The following is a 7,535-nucleotide window of genomic DNA, read 5'->3' on the forward strand; positions in this document are numbered from 1 at the left end:
TGGGAATGGGGATGGGGACAGGGCATTGCAAGGTGTCCCTCGGCGGCGTTCATGCCCTCTCAGCCCTGCTTCGTTACCAAATGTCCAAGCGTTCCTCCAAGCACCAGGTCACATTTTTGTGAAGCCAAGAAAGGTTGCGACACACAGAGTGCTTCTAGATCCTATTGATCGAGGAGGAAAAAGAGAGAGATCATTAAGTATTTAAATGGAGACGAATGAGTCTCTGTTGCTGTGACATCCAATAACCTTTCAGCCAGCCGCCTTAATTCCTGGTAAGTAAAAAAAAAAAAAAAATCATTTGTTCAATCAGTCATTAATGAAGCCATAAATCATTAGGAGAATAATTCTTCCCAAATTGAATTACTTCTTTCAATTATTTTGCTTTTCTTCCTCCTTTCCTTTCATCCCTTCATTCCCCGAGGAGCTGAGCAGAGTCAATGCATCGGAATTAGACTTAACCAGGCTGATGCTGCTCCGTAACTTTTTGACTTCTCTCTTTTCCTTTCTGGTCTCTCAGCTGCCCTTTTTCTCTGCAAAGACTGTGGCAGGAGAAAATGAAAACCGTGATGGCAAAGCCCACAGTTTCCCATAAGGATTACTCAGTGCAGGGTTTTATTTATTTATTTATTTCCCTTTTTATGGAATGAGTCCTTCTGGAAAAGAGAGAGCAGGAGCCTGTCTTTGATTTTATCTTAATGAACATTACTGATCCAGCTTGCTCTCAGCCTTTCAAACCTTATCATTCGACAAAGCTGTGCCGAGGTGTGATAGAGAGCCACACTGAAACAAGATTTAATCTGCCCAACATTTCTGCGCCAGTGCCTCATCCCTAATGTAATCTTTACTTGTTTGCAGCGCAGCACAAACAAGGAATACACAAGCGGCAGGTGCAGAATCAAAATCTCCTCCAGGTCCTATTGGGCCACGTGCTCCAAGTCCCAGGGACCAAAAACAAGCAGGGTTTTTCTATCAAGATGAAAAGGGGTAATTTTAGGAAAGGATTTTCTTTCGCCTTCTCCATTTCACATTTCCCCCCCCAAACCCACGTAACATTTGTCAACTTCTCCCCAAAGCCACACGCCTCCACGTCCTGCAAAGCAGAGACACAGCCGTGCCAGATATTCTCCCACCAGCCGCCTTTGCTCTTCCTTTTCCCCTGCCTGTCACGAAGGGGTTAAAAGCAATTTCTCTTTTTCGTTCCTCATCCTCTGCACTGACCACCGTCAGCTCTCCCAAGCTCCGCTTGAGAAAAGTTAATTCTTAATTAAGCTCCTCCATCCTGTTTGATATTCATTATTCTTTTCATTACTTCTTAACTCAGTTGAGTTTCTTACCTTCTTTTTATGCAACTCAGCCTATTCTCCATTCACTAAATCCTTCGAATCCCTGAATTGCATTTTTGTTATCCTTGCTGTTATTGCTTACACCCCATCTCGGCCATCGTGGCATTTAGATTTTTTCCCCCTGAGGCTTAGATCTGTGCATGTGTGTGTGTGGATGGCTGGATAACGCATAATTTGCTGAGCAGCAAGTAAATTGCCATCTCTGGGAGAATGGTAACCTACGTATTGCCAAAATGAGCATCAGTGAAATATGGGAAATTAATTTAGCCCCATGAAGTAGATAATTACTATTTTGCAGATTGAGAAAGTGGGGCATAAAGAGATTAAGGCCCAAGGCCCCAATCTAGCCAAAACCCAATCATATGCTTAATTTAAAGGAGATTAGATAGTTCCCTTAAAGCCAGGAGGAGCAGTCGTTGCTTAATATCAGGCACACATGGAAATGTTTTACTGAACAGAGCCAGCGTGGTGTTGGGATGAGGGGATGGAGGGGCATTCGCCGCAAGGAAGGGGCTGTGCAGACTCAACTCAAACAAACCTGGGCTGAAATTCGAGGGCTGGCAGCTGCTAGGAGCGAGAAAAGGGATGTGTGACCTCCCCAACACTGTTGAGAGGTGTCCCGGGGTAAGCAGCCAAGGTAGGCAGAGCCCATTTCTTGAACAGTTGCACCTGCAGCCCCGTCTGAGGTCTCCTCCAGCTCCTCCAGCAGAGCAGCAGGGGGAATATCCAGGAGCTGAGCACGCTCCCAGCTCCCAAACCCTTCCAGATTTCACCTTGGTTTTCCCCTGTCCCCACCCAGCGTTAGGCCAACAGCATTTCACACCCGTGCTGGCGTCTTGCACGTTCGTAGGAGCCACCTCTCCTGCCTGCACTTTGCTTTTCTTTCAAGTCTACTTGGCTGATGATTGTTCCTTATTAAACTTCCCCTGGGGACAGCTCAAATCCAATGTTTTTATGCTCGAGTAGATTTCGGATGCTCCGAGCCTGCCGTGTCACTGCAGCGGAGATGCAGCACAGCCCGGCAGGACCACATCGCTCCCCTAGCTTGGGAGGGGGCGAGCAGCTCGCAGGGACCCCCACACACCACGACAGCCCCCATCCTGCCTGCACCTGAATTGCTGGGGGTTTTTTAACTTAATTGCTGCTACCTACTAATGGGTGTTAAATGCATTGAGGTTTTCCGTTAAGTGGCTTTACGAAATTATATGGGAATTAATATACTATAGACTGCTGCTTCGTCAGGTTAATCCAGCCACATTCGTGCTGCTAGAGGCTTGATTACGGAGGTCGTGACGTGTGTGTGAAGCAGCGTGAAAACGTGCTTTGCCCACCTCCCAGGGCCCTCAAGGACGGGCAAAGCTCCCTCCTCTCTTCCACTCCCACCTGCTTTGGCTGGTTGGATGTCACAGCACTTGGGCAGGGACTCTCCGCACGCCCTCGCTGAACCCAGCAAAAACCCTCTGCGGGAGAACAGCAGTGATTTGCAGCCCGGGTCAGTGTGAGGTGCTCTTGCCTCTGCCAGGAGCCACGAGCTCCAGAGGCACAGGGAGAACGGTGGCGGGGAGGGAGCTGAACGTGACACATCCCGCTGTTCGGTCAGGAGTAAAACCTCGGTGGAAAGCGGGAGCCCTTGTTCCATCAGGGATGGATTACATGTTGGCAACATATTTGGTGGCCTCTCCCTGAAATTTCACCTGCCATCCTCAGCTTTGCAGCTGGCCTGACATTTTAACGCTGATTTGTTAACATTTTGAGAAAAGGGGAAAGCGTGATAAGGAAATGTCCTCCTCCTCCTCCTCCGGCAGAGCTGGAGCCTGTGGGTGCCACGCACAGGTCCTGAGGAAGCTGCGTGCATCGTCTGCACCCACGGTCACGCATGCGCCGTCACACGCAGCGCCTCCAGTTGCGCTCAGTGATTGCCATGGCTGCTGTGGTCCATCTAGCCTGTCATATATATTTCAAACTAATGTGCAAATACAGTTTTACATAAAATACCAGAGCAAGAAGAGTTATGCTAGTCTTCTGGGAAAGTAATACCCATCTTAATAAAGTGTGTAAATACATATTTATTTGCTAGACTGGAACCAAAGAGGCTGTTCTGGTCTGCCGGAGAAAAGAAATACACATTTTAAGACTGCCTAGGTACATAATTACCTTAGAGAGAGACTGAAATAAATCATCAAATGTCGTCTTGCTCTCCGCGAAAGAACCGTCCTGAGCTCTCCTCTAACTCCCTCTGCCAGCAGTGAGCATCCTCAGGCACCGTGCGAACCCACCCAGTGGTAATCAGTGAAGCTGGGAGAGAAACCAGTAACAACCAGTATGCCCAGTGGTAGGGCAGACCCTTCCTCTGGGCTTTGGAAATGCCTCTGAAAACATTCAGGTCCTACCCAGCGCAGGATATATTTATCACTACTGAAGGAACGAGAAGTCTACTCTATGGAGACAAAGTTAAGTGAAGGAGAATTGATTTGGTAAGGACACACCGGCTTCACCTGCTCTCCAACAGCACCCGATGTGCAGGGAGGGAGCTGGAGGCCCCCAGTCCTGGCTCTGAGCTGGATTTGGGGTTGGATTTTCCCCCTCCGTCCTTCCTGCCGCTGCTCCTGCTCAGGATACAACCCTGCCTCCAAAAGCAAAGCTCAGCTCTTCTGGGGGGTTGCGGGGCTTCTGGTTTATATTAAAGTTCTGCTTTAATAAAGTCCATAAGGAGTTAATGAATAGATGTCTTAATAAATGGCCAGTCGATGACGACAGATTGCACAGCCCTCCAGTCGATACCTCGCTGACAGTGTCCTTACGACCATCTGCAGCAAAACCTCCTCGTGTCTGCAATACGCCTATAACGGCTATTAATTATTTATTGGTCTTTTAGAAAATATTTGCAAGTGGGCCCCAGAATAAAAGGCCGCTGGCTCCTCTTTCCAGCTCCCTTCTCCCACTCTCCCTCTGCCACGCACGTCCCCAGGAGGGGCTGCATCTCCATCCCCTGCAAGCCCAGGGCCAGCTGGGCTCGGGGCAGGGGGACAGAGCCTTGAAGAGGGACATGGCTCCTCTCCTTTATTCTTAAAGGCTATCGGCTGTTCCCTGAGCCGGTGGAAATCGGCTCTAAACGAGTGAGATACGCAACCCCAAATCTGCAGCACCATGAAGGGTTGAGCGACGCCGCTGCCGGCACCGGGGGATGAACGGGGAGGACAGGCACCGAGGCAGCACACAGGCAGGGATAAACTTAGCGGCAGCCCTTGCCAGACTGTCACATTCACACAAACCCGGAGAGGCCAAGGACTCCGCGCGCTGAGGTGCCCAAGTTGCTTTTTTCAAAGAGGCGGAACGCACCGGGGCTGCGGCGGGGAGGTGCCAGACTGGGCTCGGTTCGAGATGCAGCCTCTGACAAGAAAATGAATTATGCATCATGGCCCAGCCTGGAGATCATTGATGATAAATAATGCTAAGTAGGAGCTCGCTGCCTGCTTCAGCTCCAGCCTGCCCCTACGCTGCCTTTTTCTTTTTTTTTTTTTTTTTTTTTTTTAAGAGTCCTATGGACCATGGAGTACAGTTTGATGTGGAAAGAAGTAGGTTTTGCAATTGTTTTTTAGGCCGGAAGATTTGCCATCTTTTTGGAGGTTCCTTGGAGCTGTTCTTTGGTTGCATCCTTCAGCCATTGCTCGGAGCTGCGGGTCGAAGCGCACCCCAGAGGGTTCAAGCACACATATCAGGTGGAGCGGGGACTTCCCTGGGACGTCCACGTGGCTCAAGCAAATGAATTTTGCATCTCTTCAATGGGAAAAGAGCACTGAGCTTCGCTCCCCTCTGCCTCTCCCCTACATCTCCCTCCCGTGCTGCCGGGGGGGAGACTCAGCCCTGGCCACGCAGCCCCAGGCAGGAGCTGGAGGAGCACCCTGGGGTGCTCAGCACCTCCTGGGTCCTGGTCTCCCCAGGTGGGTGCCAGCTGTGGCAGTTGTACCCCTGCAGCTCCTCATGCCGGGTCTTTTTCCTCCTGCAGAAAATGGCTTGGAGAGAGCACGTCCATGAGGACAGGGGAACCTCTCCCGCTGATGCCTAGGGGACCAGGGGACCCCACCACCAGGCAGGATCAGTCCCAAAGCACCAGTTCTCCCCTGGGCACAGCTGTTACAATGGGGCCATCTCCTGAAAACAGGAGTGCCTGCTCCATGGGTGGGCAAGACCCCCAAATATGCGCCTGCTGCCCCACAGCCCTGTGCACCCGACAAGGCTCTGGCCAAATACTTTTTAAACCCACTCCATCCTCAGCTGCCACCACCTGCCTCATCACTGCCGTGCCTCCAGTCGCCTCTTCCATCCCTCTTCAAACCAGGAGCCCAGTTCAGGCACAAGCTCTCTAAGGGTTCGGGTTAGGGTGAGGGCACTGCCACCCCCACTCCACCAAGCACGCTCGCGCTCAGCCTAATAGCTGGGGCCGGCACCCGGGGCCAGCTGAGCTGCAGGGCTTTACAGGGCAAAAGGGTTTATATCCCTCCCTCCCCAAATATTTTTCCCTAAGTGAAATAAATACAGAGGCTCTCTGCATCTCCACTCCATGCTAGGCTGCTTTTAAAGCTTCAGCTCTCTCTTGGCTCCCTTTTGCTCAAAATAAAATCGGAATTAAGGTCAGCAAGGTGAGCAGCTGCTGAGGCTGGAGCACAGCAAAGGTGCTGCCCCGTACTGGGATGGGATGGGGTCTGGGAGAAGCTCCCATCCCCACTGCAGCTGGGCTTGTTGTTAACCCCTGATGTTTCCTTTCCCCACGTCTGTCCCTTGGCCGCTCTCCTTTTCTGCTTCCTTTGCACTATGCAAAGGCACAGGGTGGGGGCTGGCAGCGTAGGACAGTATTTAAGGCTGAAGAGTTCTGGTGGTTTGTTTCTATTAAAAAAACCCCAAAAGTCATTAACAGACCCCTGCTGCAAATGGGGCCCGTTACAAACACACCCACTGGAGAAGTTTGGTTGTGCTCTATTTTTCAGATGCAGAGTCTAGGAGCTGTGGGGCTGGGTATCTTCCATGGGAGAGGTGCTGGTACACATCCCCATCCCTCACTTCACCTGTTTGTTCAATAGAGGTAAGGACACACAACCACTGTTGTGCTTTGGAAACTGTGAAAGAAATACCTGCAAAGTGGTTCGATGGCATCATTATAATTAATCACACCTAATGACCACTTGCAAATAAAGGGACAGACGGTGCCACCATGCCCAACTTCTGGCAGTGCCTCAGAAGCTGTGCATGAGCCCAAACCAGGTGATTCAAATTCTGTATTTCCTTAACAGCCCATTGCCATTTCTGAAAAACAGATATATGTAAATACAGCCTTTTCCTGGACCGGGATTTATTACAGCATCAGCATTTTGACAAGGGGTGATTGACAGTAAGAGTGATGGGACTGTTGGCCATGCTCTCGTCACCCCTCTGCCAGGCAGCCACATCAAGAAAAGCACAAAGGAAGGAACAGGGCAGAGCTTCAAGTGGGTGTAATTTATCTGCCAAGGATATCACTTAGCGAAAGCCCGTGGGCTACAGCCTCAGGGTCAGGAACCGCTTCTATCTACCGGTCTCAAAACAAGTGGGGTCTGGCAGGAGCATCCGAAATAACAGGCTGCGTCTTCGCCGAGGGAAAGGACAAATGGACACGGTGCGGCCGTGGCGGAGAGGCGCCTGTCTGCTCTCCTCTCCATCGCTGAGGCGAGGAGTTACCTGCTGGTCGTGGGGGTAAGTGGGGACATGATGGCCGGGCCAAAAAGGAGCATCACATGGGTAAACTGCCATTGCCAGCATATTAGACAGGGCAAGCGCGGTTATTGGGACGTGGCTCTCGCCTACCCTGCACACCTCCACGGCCCCAAGGTCACCAAATTGCACGCACCCCAAAATCCTACAGGTTCAGCAAGCTCAGAGGCCACAGTGACAGCAAGAGCACGGCACAGGGGGGCTGTTCCTGAGGCGGTGGGCAAGGCTTAGAACTCGGCAATGAACCGGTGGGGTGGGGGGAGCATCTCTCTTTTTTCAGCAGGTTGCCTCTGAATTGCTCCGCTCCCTTTTGTTCACCATCCCAGCAAACCAGAGGAACCCTGCAGGCTCCTCTCCATAAATCTAAATAAATTCATCCACAGCACTGGGCAGGAGAGGTTTGCACCCAGGAACCTGGAGGAAAAGAGGCATTACAGGCTGCATTTT

The sequence above is a fragment of the Egretta garzetta genome, unplaced genomic scaffold (genome assembly GCF_000687185.1).
Source record: "Egretta garzetta isolate BGI_Z169 unplaced genomic scaffold, ASM68718v1 scaffold417, whole genome shotgun sequence".
In the NCBI taxonomy this organism is placed as follows: domain Eukaryota; kingdom Metazoa; phylum Chordata; class Aves; order Pelecaniformes; family Ardeidae; genus Egretta; species Egretta garzetta.